This window comes from Trichechus manatus, unplaced genomic scaffold (assembly GCF_000243295.1).
Source record: "Trichechus manatus latirostris isolate Lorelei unplaced genomic scaffold, TriManLat1.0 scaffold00147, whole genome shotgun sequence".
Taxonomy (NCBI): Eukaryota; Metazoa; Chordata; class Mammalia; order Sirenia; family Trichechidae; genus Trichechus; species Trichechus manatus.
In genome coordinates, this window is record NW_004444083.1 from 95,836 (window position 1) to 107,580 (window position 11,745).

Below are 11,745 nucleotides of genomic sequence, written 5' to 3' on the forward strand. Positions count from 1 at the left end.
GTTGCCCACAGAGCTGAGGTCCCATGGAGCTTCATGCTTCAGCCCCGCCCACCACAGCCGTAGGTGGGAGGCTTTGGTCATGCTGACCAGAACCAATGACCCTGCTAAGTTCAGGAAAGAGAGCTCCCCAAAGGGGACAGTGATGCCGGCCCCCGGGAACTGGGAACGGAAAGATCTCCAGGAGGTGGAATCCTGAAACTGGCCTTCTGGTCTTTGCCTGGATGTGGTTTTCATCCCAAGAAGACTTTCTCATGTTTCTTCCCAGAGCCATTCATAGTAGGGCACCATCCCTGCCCTCACCTCCTTCCTAGCTCCCAGGGTGGACTTCCCTCTCCAACCTGAGGTCCAGCCCCCTGGCATTCCTGACTTGAGGCAGGAAGTTGGGAAACAGCCACAGCCTCAACAAACAACTGTGGGATTTGCAGGCTTTGCCTCTGAGTAGTGTAAATGCAGACTTGGCCCCTTCTCATCACCTCCATGGGGAAATCATCATTGCCTGGATTCTCACAGGAGCCCCCCGCCGCCCTCCCGGGTCTCCTGGCTTCTGTCCTGCCCACCCGCCACCCTAAGGCTTAGCCTCGACACAGCAGCCAGACCAAGCCTATTCAAACCAGTCCAATCTTCTCTGCCCTCAGGGTGGAAGGCCCAGGGTCATGCCCTCTGACCTCCTCTCCTCCTGTCCCCTCCTTGGTCCCTCTGCTCCAGACGCACTGGCCTCCTCACTGTCCCCTGAGCATGGGGCACGCCTCACCTCAAAGCTTTCACACCAGTGTTCCCTGTGCGCATCTGGAAGGTTCTGCCCCCTGGAAATCCCCATGGTCTCTTGTCATTCTCAAATGACACCTTCTCAGGGAAGCTTAACCCCACTCACCTCTTTTCTTTTTTATTTGGCTTTAACAAAGAGAAATTTATTTTCTCACAGTCTAATAGGCTACAAGTCCAAATTCAGCACATCACCTCCAGGGGAAGGCTCTCTCTCTCTGTCGACCTTCTCATGAATCTTCCCTAGGACTAGGAGCTTCTCTGCACAGGGACCCTGGGTCCAAAGGACACGCTCTGCTGCCAGCACTGCTTTCTTGGTGGTATGAGATACCCCCAACTCACCTCTTTAACATTGCAACCTCCCCTCACCTGGCTCTCCCAGCCCCTCTTACCCTCCCATGTATCATATTGTAACACAATCAACTACTAGCCAAAAGTTGGCAGTTCAAACCAACCCAGAGGCATCTGGGAAGACAGACCTGGGGATCTGCTGCTGAAAGATTCCCGTCCTTGAACACCCTGTGGAGCACAGTTCTACTCTGACACACATGGGGTCACCATGAGTCAGAATCAACTAGCAATAACACTCTTGGACAAAGGGAACTTCTTGTAGGGGGACCCCTCACTAAACAGCCCGAGGGCTGTTCTTTCAGTAGGAGTTTATTTTCTACGTTCTCACTGGGGGCTACTCCTGCCTGGGCAGCAGCTAGAGAGATAACAGTGGCTGGATGAACACAGGGTGGTCCTGGGCTCTCAGACGCCAGGCAGGGGCCCTCCAACTCACGTGACTCCCAGAGAGCCCCAAGTCCCTTGCACAGCACTGCCGGGAAGTTCTGCAGCAAATTCAGAAGCACAGGGCTGCAATTTTGGAGGCAAAACTGCCCACAGATGCCCTTCCAGTGCCACCTCTGTGAGCTCGTGGGGTGTCTCCACACCCGACAACTTACCCTTCTTCCCACCAACTCCCACAACCCAGACCTACAGCACCAATGAGATCAATTTACAGCTGAGCCAGAAGGACGGTCAGACCATCGAGTGGATTTTCATCAACCCCGAGGCCTTCACAGGTAACCTGCATCCTGGGGTCCTGGAGCAGCCTCACCCAGGGCCCTCCTGGACCCAGCTGCAGGGCCAGGGCCAGCCCAAACCTTCGGGGCCAAGCACTGACAAGATCGACCCCCACCCCCGCCCCCATGTAACTCAAGATAAAAACTACAGTAAACCTTTGTTGTTGTTATTGTTGTATTAGGCGCGGTCAGGTCAGTTCTGACTCATAGCGACCCCGTGTACAACAGAGTAAAACACTGCCCAGTCCTGCGCCATCCTCACAATCGTTGCTGTGTTTGAGCCCATTGTTAAAGCCACTGTGTCAATCCATCTTGTTGAGGGTCTTCCTGTTTTTTGCTGACCCTCTACTTTACCAAGTATGATGTTCTTCTCCAGGGACTGGTTCCTCATAATAACATTTCCAAAGTACATGAGGCGAAGTCTTGCCATTCTCTATTTTAAGGAGCATTCTGGCTGTATTTCTTCCAACTCTCCTGGCAGTCTGTGGTATATTCAGTGTTCTTCACCAACATCATAATTCAAATGATTCAGTTCTTCAGTCTTCCTTATTCATTGTCCAGCTTTCACACACATATGAGGTGATTGAAAATACCATAGCTTGGGTCAGATGCACCTGAGTCTTCAAAGTGACATCTTTGCTTTTCAACGCTTTAAAGTGGTCTTTTGCAGCAGATTTGCCCGATGCAATGCGTCATTTGATTTCTTGACTACTGCTTCCATGGGCGTTGATTGTGGATCCAAGTAAAATGAAATCCTTGACAACATCAATCTTTTCTTCGTTTATCATGATGTTGCTTATTGATCCAGTTGTGAGGATTTTTGTTTTCTTTATGTTGAGGTGTAATCCATACCGAAAGCTGTAGTCTTTGATCTTCATCAGTAAGTGTTTCAAGTCCTCTTCACTTTCAGCAAGTAAGGTTATGTCATCTGCATAATGCAGGTTGTCCTCAAACCTGATGCCCTGTTCTTCTTCATATAGTTCAGCTTCTCAGATTATTTTGCTCAGCATACAGATTGAATAAGTATAGTAAAAAGATACAATGCTGACATCCACCCTTCCTGACTTTAAACCATGCAGTATCCCATTGTTCTGTTCGAACGACTGCCTCTTGGTCTATGCACAGGTTCTGCGTGAGCACAGTTAAGTGGTCCAGAATTCCCATTCTTCACAATGTTATCCGTAATTTTTTATGATCTTCACAGTCAAATGCCTTTGCATAGTCAATAAAACATAGGTAAACATCTTTGTGGTATTCTCTGCTTATAGCCAAGATGCATCTGACATCAGCAATGATATCCCTCATTCCACCTCCTCATCTGAATCCAGCTTGAATTTCTGACAGTAAAGCCTGGGTGGTATAAATCATTAAGCACTCAAGTACTAGCTGAAAGGTTGGTGGTTCAAATCCAACCAGAAGTGCATAGGAAGAAAGTCGTGGCAATCTGCTTCTGAAAGGTCACAGCCCTGAAACCCTACGGAGCAGTCCTACTCTGCACACATGGGGTCAGCATAAGTCAAAATTGACTTAATGGCAACTAACAACAACACACTATATAATTTGTTCGTTGTGTTTTTTGTCGGTCTCTTGCCATTGTAATGTGAGCTCCACAAGAGCAAGAATTTTTGTCTGTTTTGCTTGCCAGGATGTCCCTACTATCAAGAGCAACTCGTAGGTGCTTGATAAATGTTTGATGGATGGATGAAAGGATGCCTCTATTCTCCCCATTGGTCTGAGCTTCTCTGAGCAGCATCTCGCCTCCCTGGGGTCCCCCGACCAGTAGTGGAGGAGTAGGGGGGTCTCAAGCTAAGTCCCCTTGTTGCTCATTTTGCAGTCGGGTTTCTGCTTTGGTTCTGTCCCAAGCTCCTTCCTGCATCCTGCCTGTGATGTCCTTGCCTGTGCCTGGTCCCTCCCTGATGACTAAGGCCACTGCAGGTGTGTTTAGAAGATAAGGAGGGGAGCAGGATGGCATACGCCTCCACTCCTAAAAATACCCGGAGAAAAATGCTTTTCGTAAATGCCCAAAACAGGATAAGACTGTGCATGAAAGCAGCTATGCTAATTGCAAAACATGAGTCATGGTTCTGTTTGTTCTGAAACTATGAAACTCACACGTTTTCATCATGATGGGGATTAGAAAGCTTAAACATTCAACAAGGGCACTGCAACAATCGGATATCCACACGCAAAAAAAAAAAAAATACTCTACCTTGATCTCACACCGTATACAACAGTTAATTTAAAGTGGATCAAAGGCTCTGCTGTAAGAGCTAAAGTGATAAAGGTTCTAGAAGAAAACCTGGGAGAAAATCTTTGAGACTGTGGTGGGCAGAGTGACGCTCAAAGGTGTCCACTCCTTAATCCCTGGAACCTGTGAGTATGTTATGTTATAGGGCAGATGTAATTAGGGTCCAAACCCAAACCCACTGCTGGCAAGTCAATTCCATCTCACAGCGAATCTACAGGACAGAGTACAACTGCCCCATAGGGTTTCTAAGGCTGTACGTCTTTACGGAAGCAAATTCCTACATCTTTCTCCCTTGCGTCAGCTGGTAGGTTTGAACCACTGGCTTTTTGGTCACAGACCTTAAAATAGAGAGGTTATTCTGGATTAAGGAGCCCTGGTGGTGCAGTGGTTAAAGCTCTTGGCTGCCAACCAACGAAAAGTTAGCGGTTCAAACCCATCAGCTGCTCCTTGGGGAAAGATGGGGCAGTCTACTTCTGTAAAGGTATACAGCCTTGGAAGCCCGATGGGGCAGTTCTACTCTGTCTTATAGGGTCACTATGAGTCAGAATCGACTTGATGGTGATAGGTTTTTTTGGTGGCACAATGGTTAAGCGCTCGGCTGTTAACTGAAAGTTTGGTGGCTCAAATCGGCCAGCAACTCTGCAGGAGAAAAGACCTGGCAGTCTGCCCCCATAAAGATTACAGGCTAGGAAACCCTATGGGGCAGTTCTACTCTGTCCTATAGGGTTACTATGAGTCGAATCGACACGACAACAGTGGGTTTGCTTTGGTTTTTTCAGGCATTGAAATGAAAATAGAGGCCCGCGTAAAGCCCCGTACATAAACATTCATAGCAGCATTATTTGTAATGGCCCCGAACTAGACATAACGCAAATGTTTATCAACAGCTGACCAGGTAAACAAATTGTGATAGGTCCATATCATGGAGTACTCCTCAACAATGAAGAATAACAAACTCCCGATGCACGCAATGACATGACAGATCCCAAAAGCATTCTGCTAACTGAAAACAAAGCCAGATTCAAAAGCCTGGTAACGGTACCATCTCGTTTACATGATGTCAACTTGATGACATTCTAGATAGACAAAACTTCAGGACAGAACACAGGCTGGTGGTTTCCAGGGGGCTGGAGTGGGGGAAACGATGTGCCAAGGGGCTTCAGGGAACTTTCTGGGGGTCGTGGAACTGTTCTATGTAAAGATTGTGGTGATGTCACCTGACTCCATACATTGGTGAACTCTCATCTAACCACACATTTTAAAAGAGTACATTTTATGAGATATAAATTATACCTCAATAAACCTGGCTTCAGAAAAAAACTAACAAGATTGTGTAGTCTGACCCCACCTAAAATAAAACTCCGTGTTGTGGTCCCACTAGGCCCATGTGGTCCCCTAAACTGATCACTCTTGTTATTTGCACTCTCCAAGGTAATGGATGTGTTTTCTAGGTGATGTCTGCAAATATCTTTGTATGTAGCAGAGGCCCTTTCAAAGGATCAAATCCTGATAGAAGGCATCATATCATTATAAGCCCTTCCCCCTCAGCCCAGGACAATGACTTAGAGTCAACTGCTTACTCATCCAGGCTAATACTGCATTGCCAGAGTTGATAAGGATTTTTTTTTTTCCCAAGTTATGTCCTGCACTGCCTTTTACTGCCCAGTAATCAAGGGAATCCTGTTTGAGACAGGCAGGTTGATGGAATCTCTCTATCAATAGGGCTTTTCTGCATTTTCTTTCTTTCTTTTTTTGTACTTTAGGTGAAGGTTTACAGAAAAAACTAGCTTCTCGTTAAACATATTGTTTTGTGACATTGGTTGCCCACTCCACGACATGTCAACACTCTCCCTTCTCGACCTTGGGGTCCCTATTACTGGCTTTCCTGTCCCCTCCCGCCTTCTTGTCCTTGCCCTGAGGCTGGTGTGCCCCTTTAGTCTCATTTTGTTTTATGGGCCTGTCTAATCTTTGGCTGAAGGGTGAACCTTGGCAGTGACTTCATTACTGAGCCAAAAGGGTATCTGGGGGCCATACTCTCAGGGTTTCTCCAGTCTCTGTCAGGCCAGTAAGTCTGGTCTTTTTTTGTGAGTTAGAATTTTGTTCTACATTTTTCTCCAGCTCTGTCCGGGACCCTCTATTGTGATCCCTGTCAGAGCAGTCAGTGGTGGTAGCTGGGCACTACCTAGCTGTACTGGACTCAGTCTGTTGGAGGCCGTGGTAGTTGTGGTCCATTAGTCCTTTGGAATAATCTTTCCCTTGCGTCTTTGGTTTTCTTCATTCTCCCTTGCTCCTGATGGGGTGAGATCAGTGACGTATCTTAGATGGCCGCTCACAAGCTTTGAAGACCTGAGACGCTACTCACCAAAGTAGAATGTAGAACATTTTCTTTATGAACTATGGTATGCCAATTGGGCTAGATGTTCCTGGAGACCATGGTCCCCATACCCCTCAGCCCAGTAATTTGGTGCCTTAGGGAGTTTGGATGTGTCTATGGAGCTTCCATGACCTTGTCTTGGACAAGTTGGGCTGGCTTCCCCAGGACTGTGTACTGTCTTACCCTTCACCAAAGTTAACACTTAACTGTTGTCTATTTAGTATTTTTCCATCCCAACCCGTGATGAGGATTTTTGAAAATAGGCACGGCTTATTTCATCTTAGAGTATTTGTTTCCTTTCATTTTACTGGAGGGGGATGGTTAGGTTCTTTGAAGCGAGCACCACCCTGAGAACTGCTGACAACAGAGAACACAGAACACAAATCAATGCTCAGCCAAGACCTTGCTGGCGGCCACCGTTCTCAGTGAAGATGAGCACTTCTCAGCAAGATTGGGAACAGCACCTGCCAGGGGCTTTCCTGTAGCTGCTTAATGCTCTAAAACCCCTTGTCATCAAGTCAATTCCAATTCATAGCAACCCTATAAAACAGAGCAGAACTGCCCCGTAGGGTTCCCAAGGAGCGGCTGGTGGATTTGAACTGCCGACCTTTTGGTTGGCAGCCAAGCTCTTAACTGCTGCACCACCAGGGCTGCACTTAATGCTCTAGAAACCCTTTAAGGCTGAATGAAATCCAGACAATGCCCTAGATTTAAGACTCCTCAATCCTCTCCTCTAACTCGATACCAACAGTTATGTTTTCTGCCAACTTCCAGGGGTGAAATACATGCAAGAAAGAGCTACTGACTCAGAAATGCTGCTAATCATAATTAGTATTTCAAAAGCTTTTCTAGAGAATTGTTTACTTTGTATATTTCGTGATACCATATTTCACTGAGTTGAAGACAGCATAGATGGTAAGGAAGGAAAAAATGCTGCATATTAAACTAGACCACAATGCTTTATTTCTTAGAAGCTGCACTGTATAATTCTTGAAAGAGCGCTTTTAAACTTACTTAGACATAGATTTTTATCCTATTTCACCTTTGTGCACATAAACATATATATGTAATTGGTAAAGGAAATTAATTGGTTAGGGTGTTCCTTAAATTTATTCAGAGTCCAATTTTTCTGAAACATTTTTCAATTGAAAGTCATCAGATTTCATGTTTGCCACACTTCATTGTCCTCTAGGCCAGGGGTTGGCAAATATTTTCTGTAAAGGGCTAAATAGTAAATAATTTAGGCTTTGTTGGGTATATGTTCTCTGTCGCAACTTCTCAACTCTGCCATTTTGGTGAACCACGTAAATGAGCACATGTGGGTGTGTTCCAAGAAACCTTGATTGATGGACACAGAAATTTGAATTTCATCCCTGCACATCTGTCGGTGTGTCATGCTCTGGTGGCTGGCATTTTGCTGTGATGCTAGAAACTATGCCACTGGTATTTCAAATACCAGCAGGGCTATGCATGCTGGTCAGGTTTCAGCTGAGCTTCCAGACTAGGAAGAAGGACCTAGTGATGTACTTCTGAAAAAAATAGCCCATGAAAACCTTATGAATAGCAGCAGAACATTGTCTGATATAGTGTAGGAAAATGAGCCCCTCAGGTTGGAAAGCACTCAAAATGTGACTGGGGAAGAGATGTCTTCTCAAAGTAGAGTTGATCTTACTGACATAGAGTCAAGCATTCGGGACCTTCATTTGCTGATGTGGCATGACTCAAAATGAGAAGAAACAGCTGCAAACATCCATTAATATTAGGAATGTGGAATGTACAAAGTACGAATCTAGGAAACCTGAAAATCATCCAAAGTGAAATGAAATGCATAAACATCCAAATCCTAGGCATCAGTGAGTTGAAATGGACCGGTATTAGCCATTTTGAATCAGACAATCGTATGGTCTCCTCTGCCGGGAATGACAAATTGAAGAGGAATGGCGTTGCATTCATCGTCAAAAAGAAAATTTCAAGATCTATCCTGAAGTACAGTGCTGTCAGTGATAGGCTAATATCCATACACCTACAAGGAAGACCAGTTAATATGACTATTATTCAAATTTACCCACCAACCAGTAGGGCCAAAGATGAAGAAATTGAAGACTTTTACCAACTTCTGCAGTCTGAAATTGATGAAACATACAATCAAGATGAATTGATAATTACTGACGACTGGAATGTGAAGTTGGAAACAAGAAAGAAGGATATGTAGTTGGAAAATACTGCCTTGGTGATAGAAACAACGCTGGAGATCGCCAGATAGAATTTTGCAAGATCAATAACTTCTTCATTGCTAATACCTTTTCTCAACAACGTGAACAGCAACTATATGTGTGGACCTCGCCAGATGGAATATGCAAAAGTCAAATTGATTACATCTGTGGAAAGAGACGATGGAAAAGCTCAACTTCATCAGACAGAACAAGGCCAGGGGCCGACTGTGGAAGAGATCATCAATTGTTCATATGCAAGTTCAAGCTGAAGTTGAAGAAAATTAGAACAAGTGCAGGAGAGCCAAAGTATGACCTTGACTATATCTCACCTGAATTTAGAGACCATCTCGAAAATAGATTTGACGCACTGAACACCAATGACCGAAGACCAGACAAGTTATGGAATGACATCGAGGACATCATACATGAAGAAAGTAAGAGGTCATAAAAAGACAAGAAAGAAAGAAAAGGCCAAAATGGATATCAGAACAGACTCTGAAAGTTGCTCTTGAATGTAGAGCAGCTAAAGTTAAAGAAAGAAATGATGAAGTAAAAGAGCTGAACAGAAGATTTGGAAAGACAACTCAAGAAGACAAAGTAAAGTATCATAATGACATGTGCAAAGACCTGGCGTTAGAAAACCAAAGGGAAAGAATTAGCTTAGCAATTCTGAGGCTGAAAGAATTGAAGAAAAAATTCAAGCCTCGAGTTGCAATGGTGAAGGATTTTACAGGCAAAATACTAAACAACACAGGAAGTGTCAAAAGAAGATGGAAGGAATACACAAAGCCACTGTACCAAAAACAATTGGTCAACATTCAATCATTTCAGGAGGTAGCATATGACCAAGAACCAATGGTACTGAAGGAAGAGGTCCAGGTGGCACTGAAAACATTGGCGAAAGACAAGGCTTCAGGAATTGACCGAATACCAACTGAGATGTTTCAACAAACAGATGTAGAGCTGGAAATGCTCACTTGTCTATGCCAAGAAATTTAGAAGACAGCTGCCTGGCCAACTGACTGGAAAAGATTCATATTTGTACCCGTTGCAAAGAAAGGTGATCCAACAAAATGCGGAAATTATCAAACAATATCATTAATATCACGTGCACTTAAAATTTTGCTGAAGATCATTCAAAAGTGGTTGGAGCAGTTTATCAATAGGGAACTGCCAGAAATTCAAGCCAGATTCAGAAGAGGACGTGGAACAAAGGATATCATTTCTGATGTCAGAAGGATCATGAATGAAAGTAGAGAATACCAGAAAGACGCTTACCTGTGTTTTATTGACTATGCAAAGGCATTGGACTGTGTGGATTATAGCAAAATATGGATAGCATTGTGAAGAACGGAAATTCCAGAACACTTAATTGTGCTCATAAGAAACCTATACTTAGACCAAGAGGCAGTCATTCGAACAGAACAAGGGGATACTGCGTGGTTTAAAGTCAAGAAAGGTGTGCATCAGGGTGGTATCCTTCACCATATTTATTCAATCTGTATGCTGAGCAAATAATCTGAGAAGCTGGACTATATGAAGAAGAACGGGGCATCAGGATTGGAGGAAGACTCATTAACAACCTTAGGTATGCAGATGACACAACCTTGTTTGCTGAAAGTGAACAAGATTTGAAGCACTTACTGACGAAGATCAAAGACCACAGCCTTCAGTATGGATTACACCTCAACATAAAAAAAAAAAAAAAAATCCTCACAACTGGACCAATAAGCAACATCATGATAAACAGAGAAAAGACTGAAGTTGTCAAGGATTTCATTTTACTTGGATCCACAATCAACGCCCATGGACCAAGGTGCGCCTGACCCAAGCCATGGTGTTTTTAATCACCTCATATGTATGTGAAAGCTGGGCAATGAGTAAGGAAGACCAAAGAAAAATCGATGCCTTCAAATTATGGTGTTGGACTATCAGAAGAACTGCCAGAAGAACAAAGAAATTGGTCTTGGAAGAAGTACAGCCAGAATGCTCATTAGGAGCAAGGATGGCGAGACTTTGTCTCATGTACTTTGGACACGTTATCAGGAGGGACCAGTCCCTAGAGAAGGACATCATGACTGGTAGAGTAGAGGGTCAGTGAAAATGCAGAAGACCCTCAAGGAGATAGACTGACACAGTGGCTGCAGCAATGGGCTCAAGCATAACAATGACTGTGAGGATGACATCGGACAGGGCGGTGTTTTGTTCTGTTGTACATAGAGTCGCTATGAGCCGGGACCGATTCCTTGGCACCTAACAACAACCACCTGTACAGCTGAGTCTGTGAAACTAGGAACTACATTTCCCAGGCACCTTTGCTCTTAGGGTTCTGGATGCCGTTATGTCCCACAAATTAGAGGCAATCATGTGAGACTTTCAAGACAGAGGGGAGGCGGAGGTCATCTTTCTGTCGCTGTTTTCTTTCACCAAGCAAGTCGTGAGTGCCAAGAGGCAGCAGTAGCTGCGGTGGCAACAGGTGCTTGACCTCTTGATTACAGCTACAGTAGTTTCCTCTTAAAATCAATCCTTCCAGCGGTGGCCCCTGATTTCCCCTCCTGTAGCCCTTCCAATGACTTTGTGAGCATCAAGTTCCTGTATTAAATCCTTTATGTTTAAAATGCCGCAGTTTCTCAAACTAAATCCCGACTAATTCAGGAATGGATGTTTCATGTAAAGAAATATCACACATAAACTTTAGTGAAAGAATTTATTTCATGTTGTTGCCTCAGACTTGCTTAGATTTAAATTATGAGTCAAATCCCATCTTTAAATCAGTTCAGTGTTCTCCTTATTGAGGTCATTCTCTTTGAGAGATGTTTATATAACACACTTAGGGTTTTCTGAATCCTCAACAGTTAACTCTATTTGTATATCATATGGAAACGCGGAGTACAGCTTTTTTTGTTTGTTTGTTTATTGTTGTAGTTTAGGTGAAAGTTTACGTTTCAAGTCAGTCTCTCATACAAAAATTTGTACAAACATTGTTATGTGACCCTAACTGCTTTCCCTATACTGTGACAGCACACTCCTCCTTTCCACCCCTAATTTCTCATACAGTACACTTTTATGATGATCATCTTA